General features: G+C 40.5%; 2 pseudogenes; both read left to right on the top strand.

The window, feature by feature from the left end:
* Nucleotides 1-23,083, top strand: part of LOC126564380 (uncharacterized) — a 590,020-nt pseudogene that overhangs the window by 8,566 nt on the left and 558,371 nt on the right.
* Nucleotides 9,992-13,149, top strand: LOC126556800 (uncharacterized; annotated as a pseudogene).

Here is a 23,083-nt window from a genome sequence, read left to right as displayed (position 1 = left end):
CGCCTCTCTTCTTCTTTTAGATGTTCGTCGCAGATTGTTGAAGTTATTTACTTCTTGCAATCGATATTCCAATATAGGAATTTTGTGTGTTTCATCTATAACTAGTATTTGTTGGACTGGGTCTACTACTGCTTTTATATATCTCAGCGAGTCATATCCTATGATAGCATCAAATGTTTTTAAACATTCGAGATGAAAAAAGGTGCATGACGTCGGAGTATGGTTTGAATAATCGTGCTTGGGAGTATTTCTCTATTTTAACATCTCCTCCTATGAAGTGTATGTAGAATGGGTTTTCGACATTCTGCGAAATTTTTGTATGTATGAATACATTTGTATGAATAAAAAAATTTTTGTGAAATTTTTGTATGTATGAATAAATTTGTATGAATAAAAAATATTTTTGTGAAATTTTTGTATGTATCAATAAATTTGTATTTTGTATGAATAACATCTTATTCGACCTAGTGTCAACCAAAATTTTTATCGGTTGTTCTCTGATACCATAATTTATGAAATATGGTAACTTAGACGTTGGTCTAAAAACGAGACGCTGGTCTGCTTTTTCTTTGGCATTAAAATTACCATCGGTTTGTCTTTCTACTTTGTGGAAGTAGGTACCTAATGATCTTGATTCTTCGTGGATATAGGGCTGTTGTGTGTTTGTAAGTTATTAACTCTTGGTATTTTTGGGGGTCTATTGTTTCCTGAAAAACTCGGCCTGTTTCCATAATTCACTTGTCTTGATCTTATGGCTCGGTCAGCCTCCATTGGTTCTGGTGGTAGTTAGCGTGGGAAAGCGTTATATTGTGGGAAAGTGTGGGAGTGCATATTCTTATTATGGAATTGATTAGGTCGTTGTTGGTGATTCACTGGTCGAACTATATTAAAATTCCTGTATGGTTGTGGTTGCGGTGGTCTCGGTTGATTCATATGATTCTGATAGTTCCCTTTTTAGTAATGGTGGTGGCAGAGGGATAAGATTTCTGGGGGCTGCAGGTGGTATGTTAACACGTGGTCATGTTAACATTTTTCTACATTCGACGTTTTGGAAAGATATACAATAGCTTACGCTGCTGCCAATGATATAAATTCGTAATTTCTTATGAACCTATATACGTCTCCATCTAAAGATCTTATGAAAGCATCTATTACTTTCTTGTTGTTAGTCTTTTCAAGAGCTCTAGAAGTTTCTGGATGTGAGAATCTTTCATCGGTTTTTATCTGATTTGCTATAAGTGAAAGTAGTCTGTTCACCTCATCGTAGTATGTTTCTAATGATCGGCCCTGTTGGTAGGCACTCATTTATGGGAAATCGAGTGTCTCCAGATTTCTTTTCAGATTCAGATTTTTCACCATACTATGTGATAAGCGTTCGTCATATCATATACCAGTTAATGCTCACATTCGATGCAACTAACGCATCGTTAGTTTCTTCTCGAATTTTCCTTCTCGCAAATTGCATTTTATGTGAAATTTTTTCTGATTTTCCTCATTGTCGATGGGTGAGGTCTGGTATAGCCTAATCATTCCATCTACGTTACTGATCCAACTGTTAGATCTCCACAAAAAACGGGAAGATCTATTACTACACCTAGAATCTTTTCGAAAGATTCCGGATTTTGCTCTGCCGTCTTGCCCAACAAAAAAGAGTGGCGGATCTATATACTCGTCTGTTTGTTTCGCTTCAGCACTATTTTGATTTTCTTCGCTCTCCTCTTACGGGGCTGATTTTGGTGCACGGGACTCCAGTAATTTTTAGTGACTCCCTTCCTTCTCAGTGTGTTGGAGTTGTCCGTTTCCTACGGCAACGAGTTATCGGCTTCTACCGGCTACTTGGGCACCGATCAACACGGCTGTGATTTGCGATCGGGAAGAATATTCTCGCGACACGGTGTGATTAACACTCTAACGTGATCACTATACGGCACTTGCGACACGGTGTGTTTCCATTATAACATGATCACTACGCGCACTTTGAGGTCCCTATTCAGGCGCCAGTTCATATTTTTCAATACCCTTAGGGCATAACAACATATCTTTATTTAAACTTAAACTGGAACTAAGTCCAGTACGCTTAACTCTTAGCCTCTACTATTCACTGAACGTATTCACTAGATGTCTAAACAGAAACTGTCTCTGCTTTCTTCCCTGATCGGTCCCTATTTATGTGTTTGGACTGTTTTGGGAACGTCACGTTGGAGTGCCACGCGCGTTGGTGTCTGCTTGCTGCATCGTCCTATGGTGGAGAAGAAGAATGGCATTCACTGTTACCATGTGATGGGGAAGAAGAATTTCGGACTTATAATCGCGACGAGAACGGAACAACGTGATTACTAGCTGTGCAGAGCAATGTCTTTCTTTTATCTGACTGTCCAGGCATTCTGAAGATTCTAGATGAGAACGTTGGATATTCACAAGGAATATCCCTTACAGGCATGTTGGAGGTTTGAGAACTTACCTTGGGTAGGAGGACACTCAAACCTCTAGAAAGAATTGAACACAAGGTTTAGCTTGTTGCACATTCTCTCTAGGCTGTTCTCTCTCTCTGTCGAAGGTTTCCTAGACCGCTTTATTTATAACCAATTCTTACAATAGCTTTTGCTCGTTTTTTGTAACCAAAAATTGTTTCTTAGTGGTTTTTATTATTGTTATTGTATTTTGTACAAAAATATTTACGTACGCACAAAATGTGTCGCGGTGCGCTCGATTGCTGCACTTGCAAGAAATGTGTCGCTATTATTGAACTGATCGATCGGAGCAGTGCGATTGATTGCTGAGTCTGCCGGATGCTGTGCCGGATATCATTTGTCGTTTGATCTATCTGCTTGCTATGGACTATGCATGCATGAAGTTACTTGTTTTGTGTTGCTGACCACTGTCTAGACTCGCTTGTTGTTTCGAACTGATATCATATTCCATTCAGTGCGCTGGTCAGTGTTTGAATGTTGATGTTAAGGCGTTCACTTGGTTAGAATGTTGATGCGTTCACTTGGTTAGAATAGCTGAATGTACATTTCTTGCGTTTTTAGCTGTAGAGTTCTTACAAATTGTTCACCGTTTTTATTAAACCGTTTCGTTCGGAGGTGCGATCGCAACTTCCTCCCATCTCTCTCTCTCTCTCATCTGCTCTCATACATAAAACATTCCTACATCCTTTACCTGCCCCAAAGAATTGATTAGTTCTGATATATGTATCTATTGAATTAAGTTTGATATTTAACAGGCAACCTAATTGATCTTTTTGATCGTTTCGCTGGTGGCGATTTGCTTTCCTTTCTAACACTCTCTTTTGTATCCGTAATTGTTTCCTCATCTTTGTCTAATCTTTTAAAAGTATAGTTTTTATCGTCTGCTGTAGGCCATTTCTTCAAATGTGCTACCGAACGCCGATATTCAACTCCATCTCTGCTTTGTACAATGACGTCGCTTCCGCTTAGTTTAACAACTTTAAATTTCTCTGAGCAAAATTTTGGTTGAATTTTCCCCGCTTCGTAGTTCCTAATCATTACATCATCACCGACGGCTAACTCTGAATGCTTTGCATGTCTTCTTTTATCCGCGTACAGCTTTTCATGCATTTTCTTTATCCTATCCCTATCGCTTACTCCCTTATCCCGATTCCAAAACCGATTTGTTCTTAAAGACGGTAAAAGATCTTTTACCGGTCTTCCCGTTAAAAGCTCCATTGGCGATTTGTTAGTCACGGAATGCGGTGCTGTATTGTATGCGTACACATACTCTTCTATTGCTTTTCTCCAATCTTGTTTTAGCGCCTTGGCAATCCGCAGAGTCCGTAGTATCCCTTGGTTCTGTCGTTCCACGAGTCCATTCATTTGGAGCCAGTACTGAATGGTCCGAACAAGACGTATGTTCCAACTGCGGCATAATCCGAAAACTCTTCGCTCGCAAAAGGTGGTCCATTGTCCGATCGAATTGTCTCCGGGTACGTGTGATGTCTAAAAATAATCTCAAGACAATTAATAGTTTTTGCTGCACTAGTAGAATTAATTTCCGTTACTGTAAGGAATCGACTATCACCAGAAATGTGGTGCATTTCTTGGCTGTAAAGAAATCCATAGCCAACTCCTGCCACGGTCGAGCTGGCATTTCTTTCGGTTGCATAGGTTCTGGTGGTCCTTGTCGGCTTACTAGGGCACATCCGGCACACTCTTGAATGCGATTTTCAATATCTCGGTCCATGTGTGGCCATCAAACTTTTTCTCGAAGATTCCGTTTCATCGCTACAATTCCTGGGTGACCACGATGGGCTATATCCAGAGCTCGTTGTCTCAGCTTTGAGGGCAATATGATTCTGTCTTCTCCAACTACGACATTATTGGATGCTCCTAATTCCTTTGAGAAAGCCTGATAGGCGTATAATTCTGGCGGCCACTGTTGACTTTCAATTGCTTGACAAACTTGTTTCAGCGTCTCGTCTAGTCTGGTTTCCTGTCTAATTTCTTCTAGCGTTATGGCCATATTTCCTTCTCCGATTTCACAAATATAGTGATCTGTCGTTTCATCAAACGGTTTGTCCGATTGAGGGCATAGTCTTGATAAAATATCAGAAATATTGCTCGTACCCGGAATGTGTACTACTGAGAAATCGTAGGGTTGAAGTCGGAGTGCCTATGCTTCTGCGCGCGAACATGCACGTCGTCCTTCTTGATATTTCGGTTTTATGATCCGTGAGAACCGTAAAATGTTTACCAAAGAGGTATGGATAAAATTTTTCCACCACCCAGACGATGGCTAACGCTTTTAACGATGGGTTTGAGGGTAAACTTTCTTCGTTTTTGTGAGTGCCTTTGATGCGAAGCTTATTATTCTTGCTTTGTCGCTATTGTCACGTTGTGTTAGAAGTCAGCCCCAAGACCTACAGGCGATGCATCGACGTATAGTTCAGTTCTATCCTTTGGGTCAAAGAATCCTAGACGATGAACAGCGCTTGCAAGTTTTCTCGAGAAATGTCCAACCTTTCCACAATTGTGGCACGTTGCACCTCGTGCTGCACACTCTTTCGATTCCCGTTGATGCCTCCATGATCCACAACGATTACACTTAGAATAAGTGTTCCGCTCCTCAGCACGGAAATGTTGGTCTAGTTGTACAAAACGCCTTTCAATTCGCACTGCCATTTGCTTCACGAGCAACACTTCTCCTGGTTCAGCTCCGAATCGTTGTGTTTTTTCTTTTTGTTTTTGAAGCACTTCGCGGTTTATTGCGTAGTTGATAAGAGAATCTAACTCCATAGTGCCTTCTAAGCCTTTATCCCGCACTCTTTCATCTCGTGCACCAACGGTAATTTGTTGCAGTATTTCCTTTGGTTTGCGGTCTTTGAATTCACAACATGCTGCCTGCGTTCGTAATCGTAACACGTAAAAATTTGTGGCGATCGGATGTAAGCTGCGATAAAAAGTTCACCCTAGGTAAGCGCGTTAGCCTAAACTTAGCCTGGACACGAACAAGGTCCAGAACAAAAGAGGGAACAAATGGAAGCGACATCAGGATGGCTTGTGACACGTCCAGCCAAATATAAAAACGGCGACATGTCCTCACCAAGGCAGTCTAGCTTCAACATCGACTTACGAAGGACCTCCCGGTGGAACTAGAAGGAAGGAAGAACCCGTGACAACCAACCTAGAAGGAAGGAAGAACCCGTGGCAACCAACCAAGAAGGAAGGAAGACTCTTGACGCCAACTGGAAGGAAGGAAGGAAGGAAGGAAGGGAAGGAAGAAGAGAATAAAAATAGAGTGTTCAGCCCCTAACCTCTAAAAATTGAACGGCTCCTCGGGCTTCTGTCGAATTGAACGAAATAATTCAAGCTCAATTCGTTCATTTCGTTTTCCCACAAAAAACGCGTTGAGTCGCTTGACAGCGTTATCAAACTCGGGTTCTTCTACCGGAGCAAACGGAATTTTGGTAGGTCCTGGATGAATTTCGCCTTCTACTGATGCCAAATGATGATAAATTCTCTGCAGTCTTCTACCACCTCGAGCTAGCATGTATAATAGCTTTTCATGCTGCGTCGAAAATTGTTGCAGCTCGAGTATGATTTCGCATGCCCGAAACCATTCCTCCCACTCCCGGCGTAATCCAGAGCTATTCACCGCATCATTGAATGGCTCTAAATGATATTTACTTTCTTGAGACATTATAACGTATCCCAAACACGCGTTAATTGATTTTTTGATTATGTATGGCACTTTTCGACCTTCCAATACGACTGGACAAATGCTTCTAAAGATCAATCTCTTAAATATGCTTATATGGAACAATCGACTGTCTCATCGCCATAGTAGTGGTCGCTTAGGCTTCGCGCCTTTTATGATCGTAATGATCAGAAACAAAAACAACAAACAATTATTAGAACTAACACACCTTTGTTATAATAATGGCATATGGCAGTGAGCTTCGGCATGAAACCGGACCCGCATTTTGTATCAGTATTACCAACAAACACACTTACCATTATGGTAGTGTTTTACTGTGCGCTTCGAAATTTTCCCGGTCGCCGTCTCTTTTAGTATTAAAGTTTGTCCTTCTGGTCAAACCCACACAACTCTCACTCTTGTAACGTTGTTTGAGTGTGTGCTTCGGCTATGAACCGGACCCGCATGCTCTCTCATTACCAATACACACTTCCTCCACACACCATCTGCCATCTACAAGAACACAACTCAAGACACGGGGTGATTCAATTCCTCCTTCTGCTCTCATACATGCTACATTCCTACATTAACTAATGTAGGTTATTTGTTAAATTGGTGAATTTCTGCTCAACGTATAATGCTTTGTAACGCTTGTTGTATGCGAGATAATGTATACGCTAGTGGGATGTTTAGAAGATATGCCACAGTCCGGTGCGCGATGCAGTTCTCACGGTGCTGCAGGTTCTGGTAAGTCTGTACGTGGCCAGTGCCGTCTTTCGTCTACCCTTGGTCAATGCGCATTTGCAAGTTGTTAATGTCGTCTAAATGGTTTTGCGTTCTTTGTCTGGATAACGTTGTGTTCTAACTCCTCCTCTCTTAAGTGACTTTGCCCTCAAAGTCTGTTGATAGCATGGAACGATATGGGTCTGCTGACGAAGGTTTCTGCATGGGTGTCGGCTCGTCGTTGCACGTCTGACATCGAAATGTTTAGCTGGATTTTTCTTCTTCTAATTCTGATGAAGAGATAAAAAAAGTGTTGCGCTTGATATCAAAATAATAGTTGTCCAAATAGATTCATCTTCCATGTGAGGGAATTATTGACTTGGCTGATGCCTAATGCGATGCGTAACATCTCTCGATGTTATAGCGTCATGTTCTGAAGATGCTTAATTGATGGGTTATCTTGCAGTCCGACTTCGTTGACTATGAGACCGAGGGCGGAATGATATAGTTTTCCGGCAATAGGAACGTCTACGTTGGAAAAGAGTTCTCCATCGATCAAGATCAGGAAAGTTATCGTAGAAACACCATTTTTCGTGGAAACGTTAGGATCGGACCACCCACCGCGAAGTTATCGCCGATTTTCTGGCTTGGATCAATTTGTTTTTTTTTTATTCATCCAGAAAAATGTGGCAAGTGCTACCTCCTGGTTTGAGTTCTTGCCTGGCATTTCAACTGGTAGAATGTGGAAATTTTTCAAACGCATTTTTGACTGCTACGTTATGAAAAAGACAATGCTTTGCTTCGGAAAAACCGCAACGAATAAAAGTTTCTTTCTCGTTTTGTTAGTCAAATCAATTCAAAGTTTGACTCAGGTTAATTTTCTTATTTGAAGAATATTCCGTTGATTTTAAATTAAAAAAAAAACGCCAAATCAATTCTAACGTGAGAATCCACCCTGCTGGTATAAACGTTACAACCACTTGATATATTCGTTTTGTTTTGAATAGGCGTTTAAAGCACAGAAGAAGCGAAACATATTAAATTTCAATCATATTTGCTACTCAAATTTTTATTCAGTGAAAGTATTAGTATCCATTTCTGATTTAGTTATTTTCTAAATTTGTTTTTTCGCTGAGTCGGAGACGATCTTGGCACTGAATGATCTAATGTTTATAACTCAAATTTTATCATCTCGTGGGCCCGAACGTTCGTCTCGAAAACCAATTATTTATGTTCATTTTTGTCGTATTTAACGCCACAATAGAAGAAACGCGCTAGTCATGCATTTGCTGCGCCAATTCGGTTTCGCGAAGTGCTTTGACCCGTTTTCTCGCACCTAATGAATAAACAAACAAGTGGAGTCGACATGCGGTTGCAGTCGACATAACACGCGGATTGTTCGTTTGATTTGAATTGAACGCGTGCATCGAATTGATGGCACAATGCTGTCTATGGGAAGGCGGCTGTGAGATTACAGTCTACACACAGCATGTCACACATGGATGCATGCACTTTACACACAAAGCTGAACGCTCGGTAGTTTAAGGGTGGTTCTAGAACATAAATAAAGAAACCCAAAGCTTTAACATATGCTAGAATTTGGATACACTCAGAATAAGCCCTAAATATCAACCATTTTGCCTATTTCTTTGCTGCTTTGTGAACGATTATCTTTAGCTGGATAGTATTTAGCTAACGATTATCTTAGACGGTATATATGGCGATATTTTGTTTCGATTCAGTTCCGACGCCAGTAGAATCCAGAAGAATGTCTATGAAATCGAATTTGTGATATACAATGAACCATACCGAGTTGCAAACAAATGGAAGTAAATCTATTTTTGGAGAGTTTGTTTATATTATTATTATTATTATTATTATTATTATTATTATTATTATTATTATTATTATTATTATTATTAATATAATTATTATTTTTATAATTATTATTATTATTATTATTATTATTATTATTATTATTATTATTAATATTATTATTATTATTATTATTATAATTATTATTTTTATAATTATTATTATTATTATTATTATTATTATTATTATTATTATTATTATTATTATTATTATTATTATTAATATTGTTATTATTATTATTATTATTATTATTATTATTATTATTATTATTATTATTATTATTATTATTATTATTATTATTATTATTATTGTTGTTATTATTATTATTATTATTATTATTATTATTATTATTATTATTACTATTATTATTATTATTATTATTATTATTATTATTATTATAATTATAATTATTATTACTATTATTATTATTATTGTTAGTCCTGTTGCCTCGCGGGTTTACAGAATTCACTTATTCGCTAAAACCAAACCTAACTTTGCTAAGCGCCAGGGAGTTAGGATATAAGGGAGGAAGAAAGCTGGGAAGAATGTTTAAGACGGGACCGGAAGGTAGAAAAACTTAGGTGAAAGTCGAACATATGGGCCACGGAATTGATTTGACGAATAGCACACACGAAGGGGTATTTGCGCCCTGCTGAGGTACGACGACTTGGGATCGCAAGAGGGGGACGATTACGAAGGACACGGGAAGGGATGTAAAATGGAACACATGATAACCAAGCAGGAGCATCGGTATGACCGAAAAGGAGAGCGGCAATAAAGGTTGATTGGGCCTGGGAACGGCGAGTTTCCAACGAATCCAGCTTCAGCAGCTGGCACCTGACAATTTTACCAAACTTTCATGTACTTGTTCGCGGGGCTTGGTGGAAAGAGAAAGATGATACGCGAGAGCAAAAGGGGAAAAAACACAATGCACCACCAAAACATCGCGTTGTTGCGGCTCAACGCTGGATCTAAAACGTCAAAGTCAACCTTCTTCTTCTTCGTGTGTGAAAACGTCAATCTGCCCTGAGTGAGCCAACCTCCTACGCTGCCTGTCTGCCATGACTGAATGTGTGTGTCAGGTGAAATGAGTTGTTTGCCATCAACGTTAATCGGTATTTAAACTTGCTTTGTTTTATATTGCCAAACGTGTCTTATAGCTTATTAGGAAATAGAACAAGGAAAAAAAAACTGATTCCGGGATACGGGCGGGTAGCAGTAAAACTTCCGCTTGCGAATGGGTTTAATGTGGCGCAGCTATGGGCTTTTCGCTGTGGTTACGCTGATGGGCATGTTGGCCCAGTACGAATGGTAACCAAAGGACGCGTTCGATGAAATAAAGGCACGCTTCGATAAGGTGAACGTCGACAACTGTCCCATTCTACTGCCGAGGGATTTAACCTTGCCTGAGGAAAGCGTTTACCATCTACCGAACATCAAGGATGTAAACATTAATCCCCAACCGAACGGCCCTGCTGCACCTGCACAACATGGCTCTGAGTCGTGCGTTCTGCTGGAGATACATCTTGCAGAGTCGTTTCATTCGGCCAGTCATCAATGATACGTACGATCCCGGCATGATGTACTACTTCTTGTCGACCGTCGCGGACGTATCCGCCAACAGGCACATTAACGCTTCCGTCATCTATTTTGCCGTACCTACCGGGAGGATAATTTTAACGATCCAATTCATCTGCAGAAAATTTCCACTCAAGAGTTCCAAACTGGGGATCCTTAGTTGATTGTAAACAGTAGGCTGTGCATGTAACAGAGGAAAATGCGTTGAAAGTTTCTGTGTCCAATATTCTTTTCACCATTTCATAGGTACACGGCCGTTTCGGTGTTGGAAATGGATTCGAACGAAACGATATAAACCAATGTCCGAAGGGTGAAGGTAACAAGAGTCCAAACATATTCGCGGACACGGCACGCTACAAGAATGAAACGACTGAATGCGAACCGATCGATGGGTGGGGATTCCGGCGCAGTGACTATCAGTGTCGATGTAAGCCGGGTTATCGCTTACCGGGTGTTGGAAGAAGGCCCTACCAGGGGGAGATACTGGAGCGTGCATCTGACGAGCAAATTTACAATGGGTTTGGTTGTGTGAAAATTGGATGTAAGTACGATTTAGTTCTTCATTTGCACTGTCTTCATGCAGGGCCCTTACTTACGTTACTTCCGTTCACATTCAATTGCAGGGGTTCAAAAGGTGCCGATCAAATGTTTCCGGGCACCTACATACGTGCGCGAACAGTATCTCAACCGGTATTACGAGTATACGACCGGTCCGAGCTCGCTTCCCTCTCACAAGCTAAACATATACGAGGTCCTGAAGGTTATTTTGGGCGTAAATGCATGCTCGTGCAAAAACTACCACCCGCAAGATCTGATGCTAAAGGGCGAGTTCGCCTACGAAACACAAAAGCAGTTCGAAAATGAAGCTATAAATGCAATCCGTTTGGCGAACTTTATCAGTGCCTTCCTGCAGATAGTGGATCCGTGTAAACTTCTACTCGGGCAAGCGGTTTGCCGACAAACCGTTGACTGAAGATCAAATGATGGGTGAAATGTTGGCGCTAGTTCTGGGTAATACACGCATCTGGTCGGCCGCTATGCTGTGGGATCGGCGCAAATTCCCCAACCTTACCCTGTTCGGACCGTACGCGTACAAGCGCGAGCTGAACACGCGCAAATTCAAAATGGAAGATTTGGCCCGGTACAACAAAACGGGCGAAGAGTACATCGATAAACCGTTCTTTCTGAACTGTTTATCGATCGTGGCCCACCGCTGAAACAGCGGTGAGCCACGAATTTCGATTCGCTCGACAAGTACAACTTTAAGATACGGTTGCGCCACAATGAGACGGACGTGTAAGCACAACGGTACAACCATTACCCGAACTTTTACCACACGGCCACAATGGATCATGGCTATTGGACGACGTCCGAGTACGACTGCAAGGGATACGTGAAGAAGTGGCTCATAACGTACGCGGTACCATTCTTCGGCTGCGACAGTCTGAAGGCGAAGCAGGAATTCAAGTAAGTGTTTTTTTATATTTTGCTCACTGTAGGCAGCGTGTCTGTTGAGGCGGAAATGCAGTTTTACCCCCTTTTTTATTGCTTTAAACTGTGCCACTAACTAAGCTGGTTCGTTTTCTGTCTTTCATCTGCACGTCGTAGGGGAATCGTTGCAGTTTCAATGAACATGCTCCAGCTGGATATCAACCAATGTCCGGATGATTATTATGAGCAGAATGCATTCAAAAACACTCACAAATGCGCCGAGAAATCTTCATACGTAAGTATGTCGTTTTCGCTTTCGCGGCTGCGTTTCAGTTTTCTCGGTCAACCATCCGTTTCTGTCCCCCAGGTGTGCCTACCGCTGGGGTTGGGTTTTGATTTCATCCTTTGCCCTTTTATCCGTCTCAATCGCAACCGAAGCGCAGAGGAAACGAATATGCTTCTGCATTTGTTTGTTTTTTGTAGTTTCTGTGTCTATAATTGCGACCATCGGCACGGTGAAACCTGAAGAAACCGCTTTTGTTCTCGGATGGACGAGAACAAACTGGGAACATAGAAAACTAAGGCTGCTTGCATAGAAAATGGCTGCCTGCACCAAAGCGCAACGACAAGCGCATTGATTGGTTGAACATGCACTGGTTGAACATGCACTAGAAATAAATTTAAATAATTCTTTCAATATTCAATAAACAGCACTTTAGCGAACAATATCTTCAACGGTGGCTATGTGTTGGTGCAGTGTAATCATACACTAACCACTAATCATTTCAATCGTGTTTCTAAAACATTGGAAAGATCGTTTTTCAAACCGCAGGAAACTGAACAGCGGCGTGTGTGTGTGTGTGTATTTTACGTGGTTCTAAACGCTTGCACGCATTTCGTTTCAACAGACCGGTAACTGGAATATACGGATAATTGTTCGCCGGATGTAAATGAGAAAAAAGCAACAATGGATTCGGCCCAGGAAGCATTCGCTCAACATCTAGCGATTATGGTGTACAGTAAGTAGTAGCGCCCCCGGGTTTTTCCGGCTTCCCCGTCTGGCCAGAATATATGAAATTCAAGTTTTTGCTCCCATTTGCAGACTATCTGCTCGAATGGCGAATAAACCTGTCCCGTGCTGGCTAACGAATATCAAACCCCAGGCCCAGTCGATCATTCCTTACCGTCGCCTGCACGATACGATGTGGGAACATACTGAGCTGCTCGACACAAGTGTAAAATGGTTCCTCTAGCTATAGCCTCCGAAATGTTCTACCAACCTTGTCTTTACAATTCCGTCTCCCGTTTTTTTTCCACAGTGCGCCGAACAATTTAGTTGTTCCACAAGGAAGTGCCGATACCGTTCGGAGCAACCAGCTGGTCTAAGATAAAATTTATCCCGGAATATTTTTGCATTTAGAGTGCGGCCCCACCTACCGAAGCTGGCGATGGTGTTAAGCCAGCCACGGGCACGGACGTCAATTTCGTGTATGATCCAGCAACGGAACCAATCTCAACGGGCAGCACCATTAATTTGAATGAGCAAAGTTTTGACCTCAGTATATTTATTCAGCCAGTTATGCTGCATACTCCCTCACCGGAACCAGATACCAACAACGCGAACGAACAAAACACCACCGGAACACCAGCGCTGATGTACCTGGGAAGGGATGGACAGCCGCAACTTCACACCATTTTCATCTCGATGGAAAGTAACGGGCAGCAGCAACAACTTGCTGACGTTGAACAAACTAATACAACTATTACCTATATTGCTTTAAATAAGCATGAGAAACCGGTTGAATTTAAATCGCAAACGGTGGAACGATCGGAGCAACAGCATACGTTGCGCAACCGACGGATGCGAATGATCCCGCTCCAGAGCCAGCACACTTAAATCCGGAACCCACTGCTCCGACTTCCCAACCTCCCGATGCTGGAAGTGATTGATTCCAGCTGGAAATGAATGAATGGATATCGATTTTACCCCACCGCAATCGTTGCTGGCAGAGCAAGAGGAAAGTCAACCAGAGCGAAAGGAAAATCAACCCGAGCCAGAGGAAATCATCACAGCATCGGAGGAGCCAGAGACCAAATCGCCACCGAAGTTCATCGAAGATGCGGTAGAAACGGTCTCCAGAAGCAGGCTGCACAAAGAAAAATGTCGCTAAAGCGATGGCTAAATGGACCCTCATGCGGGGAGTTAGCAAGGCTGATTTCGGTAACCACATACGAGAGTTAAATTATCAAGCTAAGCTCAAGGTCCGCGAAATAGCTGAACAAAAGAAACAGGAAGTCAAAGTCCAGAAGGCGGTCATCAAGCCGGCCAAATCCTCAACCAAGACCACCACCAGTAAGGTGAGTCGGGCTAAGAAGAGGAAGAATAAGACGGTCGAAAAGACAGACAAATTACCACAAACCAAATGTGCCTTAAAGCGCGAGTAAAACACGCTGGACGGCAGCGATATTTTGCATCCTCATCGGATGAGGACGCGGACGTACACAAAATGCTCGAAAGCGTGAAGCAGTACCGCAAGCGGCAGAAGAACGAAGGAAAACCGCCTGACCAGAGGTAAGTTTAAGCGTCCACCACAAACTAATGATGCGAATAGCAACTTAAAGAGTTAATTAATTCTTACTCACTCCCTATTGGAATTTGATTTTTTAAACAACTCTATCTCTTTGGGGAATATTTCAAATGAATATTTCAGTACTGCAAGCCCATTATGGAACTTGGTAAAAAATGTAACGAAAATTTGCAATCAGTTAAATGGTTAAATGGTTAAACCAAGCAGTAATTAGAATAACTTCTGCTATTATGTTTGTGTTACTTCCGTTCTAATCGCTATTAAGGTGTGCTGATGTAAACAAGCACAGAAGAGAACGAAACCCTCAGAAGAGATTCCACCTTATAATCGCAATTTTCCCTCAATTTAATGTAACATGTGATTCGAAAGTTCCATTATATGGATCAAAAACCATGTAAATTTGATTTTAATGACCTAGTCGTTTATTGACTTAACTTATACGGAAAGAGGAATTAAGGTGGTCTCGTCGGTATTACCTCTCATAACTTCGATACGCCTCTCATAACAGCTGTAACAACTCGTTCCCCAAAAAAGGTGATAATTCTTTATGATGAGTTCATTTAAATCATTCTCTAGATTTTATTCCACTCCAGTCCAGTTAGCTACTCGGTACGCACAAAACTACCACAAACCTTCCTGTGTAAAAATTGTGGTAAAAATAGATTTTGTGTTTGGACTGTTTTTCGTTACAGCAGCTTTCTAGTCTCACCGTTAGCCGAGCCGGTGTACCGGCTGAATCTCATCGCGGGCCGTACCCCCAAGCGAATCCTACGCAATCGTACACATTCAAGTTCAAGGCAAAAGCGTACCAAACAATCACCAACCATTAGTTCGGACCTCACCAATGTGCCTACGCTTGACGTGACGAAACAACGTACCGGTGATGCTAAGTTGTCGAAGCAAGCCCAACAACCGGTCGAGGAAGCTGTACTGTGAACAGGAAGCGACTGATTGAACAAACGTACAACAAGGTGGATGTATTGTCACCGGAGCTCGCAAAGAGCTGCACCATGAGATCGGATTGATTTGAGGACAATCCCCCCTCTGCCAGCACGCAGGATGAAGCGGCCGTGGATGGCATGCTGGAAAAAGTGCACGGTAAAAAAAAAAATATCATAAAGGACGGCCAGGCCCTATTGCTGAACGGTGAAAATTAAGCGAACAAATTTAGGGAATGAGAGAGAAGGAATTCTTCGTGTCCTCTCCATTATTTTAAACACCGTACGGTTTTTCTTCCAGGAACATTATTTTGTTAGTAGATTGTTGGTACGGTACAGGCTGCATTGTTAGAATTGTATCAGGTAGGAACCATTTAGGATTCGATGTTAGATGTTCACTGCCGTTGGATGACATTTCGGCTGTGGAATCATTGATCAGTATATTTCCTTCATTTATGCGTTTAATCAATCTGCTTGAATCAATCTCCTTGAATCCATCTCCTTGAACTTTACTACTTTAATAATACACAGAGCGAAGGTTCTCTCAGTATTTCGCTTTCACATGAGTAAAACTTTGTTCTACACAGGGTTTGACTATTTCGCAGGTATGCGTTTGATTCCGAATAAAATGATTGGTCTTTAACAGTATTCTTCTATCACGGTTTATAATGGAATCAATGTAGCTGCATTCATAGGATTGATGAGAGAATTGTGGAAACCTGAGTATAAAGATAAGATGCGTTGCATTCGTAGTTACTTGTGCAGTAGCTTGTGCAGTGCTGTTGAGTTGGGGATTCTATTATTCTTCCGAAACTTCGATGTAGCGTTGATTCAAGCGAAAGCAATTCGTTATGGGATATGCCATGTTTTGCTGCTAATATAGCTCCTTCGAGAGCTTTTATATGAGTCTGTAAAATGTCAAGATTGGCTAGCCTCACGATTTTTTTTATTCATAAAGGACGGCCAGGCCGTATTGCTATTCTCCTCATGATTGGTTGAATGACTTTCTTTAACAAGGATTGTACGATAGGAGCTTTCGCGTTTATTATTTGTTTTCCTTTTTTCGTACACATATTGATTAGGTTCGTAATCATCGTATTTTCCTTATTTTATCTTTCCATTTTTCTCTTCGAATAGTTTTATAATTTTCTTATCCAGCTCTCTCAATATTGTCCTATCTCTGAAAGACGTTTCTTCTGACATTTCACCGATATATATCTTCTTGGGAGTTTCCTTTGTGAAGGAGTGTATCGAATTATTATATTTGTACACAGCTTGCTGTATTAGAGTAGTTAAGCTCATATCTGGATTCAATGATCTCAAGCATCTAGCTATTTCTCTTATTGTCGAATGGCATATCTCAACTTGTCCATTGGTTTCGGACCTATTCACTGGTGACTTAAAAATTGTTACTCCTAGGTTAAACACTGATTGTTCTATAACATTAGACAAACGTACATTCGATGTCGAATATGATTTGTCTTGACGAACTCCAATCACATAACAATTGTAAACGAACCTCTTTAACAGCTGATATGGATTTTGATTTAATAGGCTTTAACTTCAGATACTTCGAAAACTTATCGATTGATGAAATAAACAAATGATTTGCATCGTAGGCAAAGATATCTATATGTACGATCTCTGCTGGATATTTAGTAATGGGTGTTTCCACTGGTATGAATCCGTGAGGTTTTCTCTCATATTTTTCTAATTTGTACGACTCCATCGTTTTTCTCATCGCAGGAACATTTTTTTTAAACAAATTGTAACGAGTTCTCTTTTGAATTTCTGTATGCGAAATTGTGAATATTTTTATTTTCTTCTAATGATCTTTTTTCGTTCGTGTTAAATCTTCTAATTGCACTTGAGTTAATTTGGATTCTTGATAGCGCATCTGCTACAACTTTAGTTTTTCCAGGTTTGTTGCGTAACTCGTAATTATGTTTTTCTATGAAAGCTTTCCATCGTTTTATTTTGCGTTTTTTTTCTTTTTGGGGACATTGCGTATGTTAGGGGTTGATGGTCTATTAATATTACTAGACTTGCTCCGTATATAAAATTTCTTAGAGACTGGAGAGCCCACACAATGGCTAGCATTTCCTTCTCGATTGTAGCATAATTCTCTTCGGTTTTGGAAAGTGTTCGATAGTTAAAAGTTATAGGACGATCTCCGTCGTGGAACTGTTGTGACAGTACTGCGCCGATTGCTTTATCCGATGCGTCTGTTGTTAACAAGAATGACTTCTGAAAATCTGGAAAAGCCATTATATCTTGAGATGCCAATATATCTTGAGATGATAATATGCATTTTTTTAATGTTTCGAATGCAGTCTTTGCATCTAGATCAAATTTAATAGATAAATTTGATTTTTAGGGATTTGGCGATGGCCATTCTGCCCTCTTAACAATCTCGTCATGGGTTTTGCTAATTGTGTATGATTCTTAATAAACCGTCGGTGATAACCTGAGATGCCCAAGAATGATTTTAGCTGTTTGAGATTGGTTGGTTCAGGGAATTTTTTAATCGCCCTTTTCTCAGCCTTTCTTTTTTTTTGTTTGGATTGAGTCCATCTTTCGATACAATAAATCCAAGGAATTGTACAGAATGTTTTAGAAATTTATATTTATCTGGTAAAATTTTGAAATTGGCTGCACTTAGTGTTAGTAAAAAAATAATAATGTCGTCAATATACACATGACAGATTTTTCCAAAGTGTTCTCGTTATGTATCGTCCATCACGCGTTGAAAAATTTAAGGTGCATTTTTAAGACCAAATGACATGCGAACGAATTCGTATTTACCATTGTTTATCGAGAAAGCCGTCGGCTCTTTTTCGGACATGGAGCAAACTTGATGCTATCTAGTTGTGAAAAATTTGTTTGAACTAAGGTTTGCTAGAATTGTTGAAAGGTCTGGAATAGGATATCAATCACTGATTGTTTTTGAATTCAGCTTTCGCTAGTCTACGACTAATATGTGTTTTTTCTCGTTGATTGCATCCATTTGTTTATGAACAATACATACTTGGGCGTTATATGGACATTTTGACGGTCTGATAATTCCATTACTGAGAAGTTTTGAAATTTGTTTGTTAACTTCTCCTTTTAATGCTTGGGGGTAAGGTTAAGTTTTACTGTAAACTTGTGTGTCATCTTTTGTTCTGATTGTAGCCGTTACTTGTGAGGTATAGTGTAGTTTTTTTTTATCGGGTGGTTGAAAAAAATCTTAGAATTGAGCTAAAACTTCATTTAGCTTTCGCCTCTCTTCTTCTTTTAGATGTTCGTCGCAGATTGTTGAAGTTATTTACTTCTTGCAATCGATATTCCAATATAGGAATTTTGTGTGTTTCATCTATAACTAGTATTTGTTGGACTGGGTCTACTACTGCTTTTATATATCTCAGCGAGTCATATCCTATGATAGCATCAAATGTTTTTAAACATTCGAGATGAAAAAAGGTGCATGACGTCGGAGTATGGTTTGAATAATCGTGCTTGGGAGTATTTCTCTATTTTAACATCTCCTCCTATGAAGTGTATGTAGAATGGGTTTTCGACATTCTGCGAAATTTTTGTATGTATGAATACATTTGTATGAATAAAAAAATTTTTGTGAAATTTTTGTATGTATGAATAAATTTGTATGAATAAAAAATATTTTTGTGAAATTTTTGTATGTATCAATAAATTTGTATTTTGTATGAATAACATCTTATTCGACCTAGTGTCAACCAAAATTTTTATCGGTTGTTCTCTGATACCATAATTTATGAAATATGGTAACTTAGACGTTGGTCTAAAAACGAGACGCTGGTCTGCTTTTTCTTTGGCATTAAAATTACCATCGGTTTGTCTTTCTACTTTGTGGAAGTAGGTACCTAATGATCTTGATTCTTCGTGGATATAGGGCTGTTGTGTGTTTGTAAGTTATTAACTCTTGGTATTTTTGGGGGTCTATTGTTTCCTGAAAAACTCGGCCTGTTTCCATAATTCACTTGTCTTGATCTTATGGCTCGGTCAGCCTCCATTGGTTCTGGTGGTAGTTAGCGTGGGAAAGCGTTATATTGTGGGAAAGTGTTGGAGTGCATATTCTTATTATGGAATTGATTAGGTCGTTGTTGGTGATTCACTGGTCGAACTATATTAAAATTCCTGTATGGTTGTGGTTGCGGTGGTCTCTGTTGATTCATATGATTCTGATAGTTCTCTTTTTAGTAATGGTGGTGGCAGCGGGATAAGATTTCTGGGGGCTGCAGGTGGTATGTTAACACGTGGTCTTGTTAACATTTTTCTACATTCGACGTTTTGGAAAGATATACAATAGCTTACGCTGCTGCCAATGATATAAATTCGTAATTTCTTATGAACCTATATACGTCTCCATCTAAACATCTTATGAAAGCATCTATTACTTTCTTGTTGTTAGTCTTTTCAAGAGCTCTAGAAGTTTCTGGATGTGAGAATCTTTCATCGGTTTTTATCTGATTTGCTATAAGTGAAAGTAGTCTGTTCACCTCATCGTAGTATGTTTCTAATGATCGGCCCTGTTGGTAGGCACTCATTTATGGGAAATCGAGTGTCTCCAGATTTCTTTTCAGATTCAGATTTTTCACCATACTATGTGATAAGCGTTCGTCATATCATATACCAGTTAATGCTCACATTCGATGCAACTAACGCATCGTTAGTTTCTTCTCGAATTTTCCTTCTCGCAAATTGCATTTTATGTGAAATTTTTTCTGATTTTCCTCATTGTCGATGGGTGAGGTCTGGTATAGCCTAATCATTCCATCTACGTTACTGATCCAACTGTTAGATCTCCACAAAAAACGGGAAGATCTATTACTACACCTAGAATCTTTTCGAAAGATTCCGGATTTTGCTCTGCCGTCTTGCCCAACAAAAAAGAGTGGCGGATCTATATACTCGTCTGTTTGTTTCGCTTCAGCACTATTATGATTTTCTTCGCTCTCCTCTTACGGGGCTGATTTTGGTGCACGGGACTCCAGTAATTTTTAGTGACTCCCTTCCTTCTCAGTGTGTTGGAGTTGTCCGTTTCCTACGGCAACGAGTTATCGGCTTCTACCGGCTACTTGGGCACCGATCAACACGGCTGTGATTTGCGATCGGGAAGAATATTCTCGCGACACGGTGTGATTAACACTCTAACGTGATCACTATACGGCACTTGCGACACGGTGTGTTTCCATTATAACATGATCACTACGCGCACTTTGAGGTCCCTATTCAGGCGCCAGTTCATATTTTTCAATACCCTTAGGGCATAACAACATATCTTTATTTAAACTTAAACTGGAACTAAGTCCAGTACGCTTAACTCTTAGCCTCTACTATTCACTGAACGTATTCACTAGATGTCTAAACAGAAACTGTCTCTGCTTTCTTCCCTGATCGGTCCCTATTTATGTGTTTGGACTGTTTTGGGAACGTCACGTTGGAGTGCCACGCGCGTTGGTGTCTGCTTGCTGCATCGTCCTATGGTGGAGAAGAAGAATGGCATTCACTGTTACCATGTGATGGGGAAGAAGAATTTCGGACTTATAATCGCGACGAGAACGGAACAACGTGATTACTAGCTGTGCAAAGCAATGTCTTTCTTTTATCTGACTGTCCAGGCATTCTGAAGATTCTAGATGAGAACGTTGGATATTCACAAGGAATATCCCTTACAGGCATGTTGGAGGTTTGAGAACTTACCTTGGGTAGGAGGACACTCAAACCTCTAGAAAGAATTGAACACAAGGTTTAGCTTGTTGCACATTCTCTCTAGGCTGCTCTCTCTCTCTGTCGAAGGTTTCCTAGACCGCTTTATTTATAACCAATTCTTACAATAGCTTTTGCTCGTTTTTTGTAACCAAAAATTGTTTCTTAGTGGTTTTTATTATTGTTATTGTATTTTGTACAAAAATATTTACGTACGCACAAAATGTGTCGCGGTGCGCTCGATTGCTGCACTTGCAAGAAATGTGTCGCTATTATTGAACTGATCGATCGGAGCAGTGCGATTGATTGCTGAGTCTGCCGGATGCTGTGCCGGATATCATTTGTCGTTTGATCTATCTGCTTGCTATGGACTATGCATGCATGAAGTTACTTGTTTTGTGTTGCTGACCACTGTCTAGACTCGCTTGTTGTTTCGAACTGATATCATATTCCATTCAGTGCGCTGGTCAGTGTTTGAATGTTGATGTTAAGGCGTTCACTTGGTTAGAATGTTGATGCGTTCACTTGGTTAGAATAGCTGAATGTACATTTCTTGCGTTTTTAGCTGTAGAGTTCTTACAAATTGTTCACCGTTTTTATTAAACCGTTTCGTTCGGAGGTGCGATCGCAACTTCCTCCCATCTCTCTCTCTCTCTCATCTGCTCTCATACATAAAACATTCCTACATCCTTTACCTGCCCCAAAGAATTGATTAGTTCTGATATATGTATCTATTGAATTAAGTTTGATATTTAACAGGCAACCTTATTGATCTTTTTGATCGTTTCGCTGGTGGCGATATGCTTTCCTTTCTAACACTCTCTTTTGTATCCGTAATTGTTTCCTCATCTTTGTCTAATCTTTTAAAAGTATAGTTTTTATCGTCTGCTGTAGGCCATTTCTTCAAATGTGCTACCGAACGCCGATATTCAACTCCATCTCTGCTTTGTACAATGACGTCGCTTCCGCTTAGTTTAACAACTTTAAATTTCTCTGAGCAAAATTTTGGTTGAATTTTCCCCGCTTCGTAGTTCCTAATCATTACATCATCACCGACGGCTAACTCTGAATGCTTTGCATGTCTTCTTTTATCCGCGTACAGCTTTTCATGCATTTTCTTTATCCTATCCCTATCGCTTACTCCCTTATCCCGATTCCAAAACCGATTTGTTCTTAAAGACGGTAAAAGATCTTTTACCGGTCTTCCCGTTAAAAGCTCCATTGGCGATTTGTTAGTCACGGAATGCGGTGCTGTATTGTATGCGTACACATACTCTTCTATTGCTTTTCTCCAATCTTGTTTTAGCGCCTTGGCAATCCGCAGAGTCCGTAGTATCCCTTGGTTCTGTCGTTCCACGAGTCCATTCATTTGGAGCCAGTACTGAATGGTCCGAACAAGACGTATGTTCCAACTGCGGCATAATCCGAAAACTCTTCGCTCGCAAAAGGTGGTCCATTGTCCGATCGAATTGTCTCCGGGTACGTGTGATGTCTAAAAATAATCTCAAGACAATTAATAGTTTTTGCTGCACTAGTAGAATTAATTTCCGTTACTGTAAGGAATCGACTATCACCAGAAATGTGGTGCATTTCTTGGCTGTAAAGAAATCCATAGCCAACTCCTGCCACGGTCGAGCTGGCATTTCTTTCGGTTGCATAGGTTCTGGTGGTCCTTGTCGGCTTACTAGGGCACATCCGGCACACTCTTGAACGCGATTTTCAATATCTCGGTCCATGTGTGGCCATCAAACTTTTTCTCGAAGATTCCGTTTCATCGCTACAATTCCTGGGTGACCACGATGGGCTATATCCAGAGCTCGTTGTCTCAGCTTTGAGGGCAATATGATTCTGTCTTCTCCAACTACGACATTATTGGATGCTCCTAATTCCTTTGAGAAAGCCTGATAGGCGTATAATTCTGGCGGCCACTGTTGACTTTCAATTGCTTGACAAACTTGTTTCAGCGTCTCGTCTAGTCTGGTTTCCTGTCTAATTTCTTCTAGCGTTATGGCCATATTTCCTTCTCCGATTTCACAAATATAGTGATCTGTCGTTTCATCAAACGGT

Source organism: Anopheles maculipalpis, chromosome X, assembly GCF_943734695.1.
Source record: "Anopheles maculipalpis chromosome X, idAnoMacuDA_375_x, whole genome shotgun sequence".
NCBI lineage: Eukaryota > Metazoa > Arthropoda > Insecta > Diptera > Culicidae > Anopheles > Anopheles maculipalpis.
Note: the sequence above shows the minus strand (reverse complement) of the source record. Positions and strands in the feature narration are given on the sequence as shown.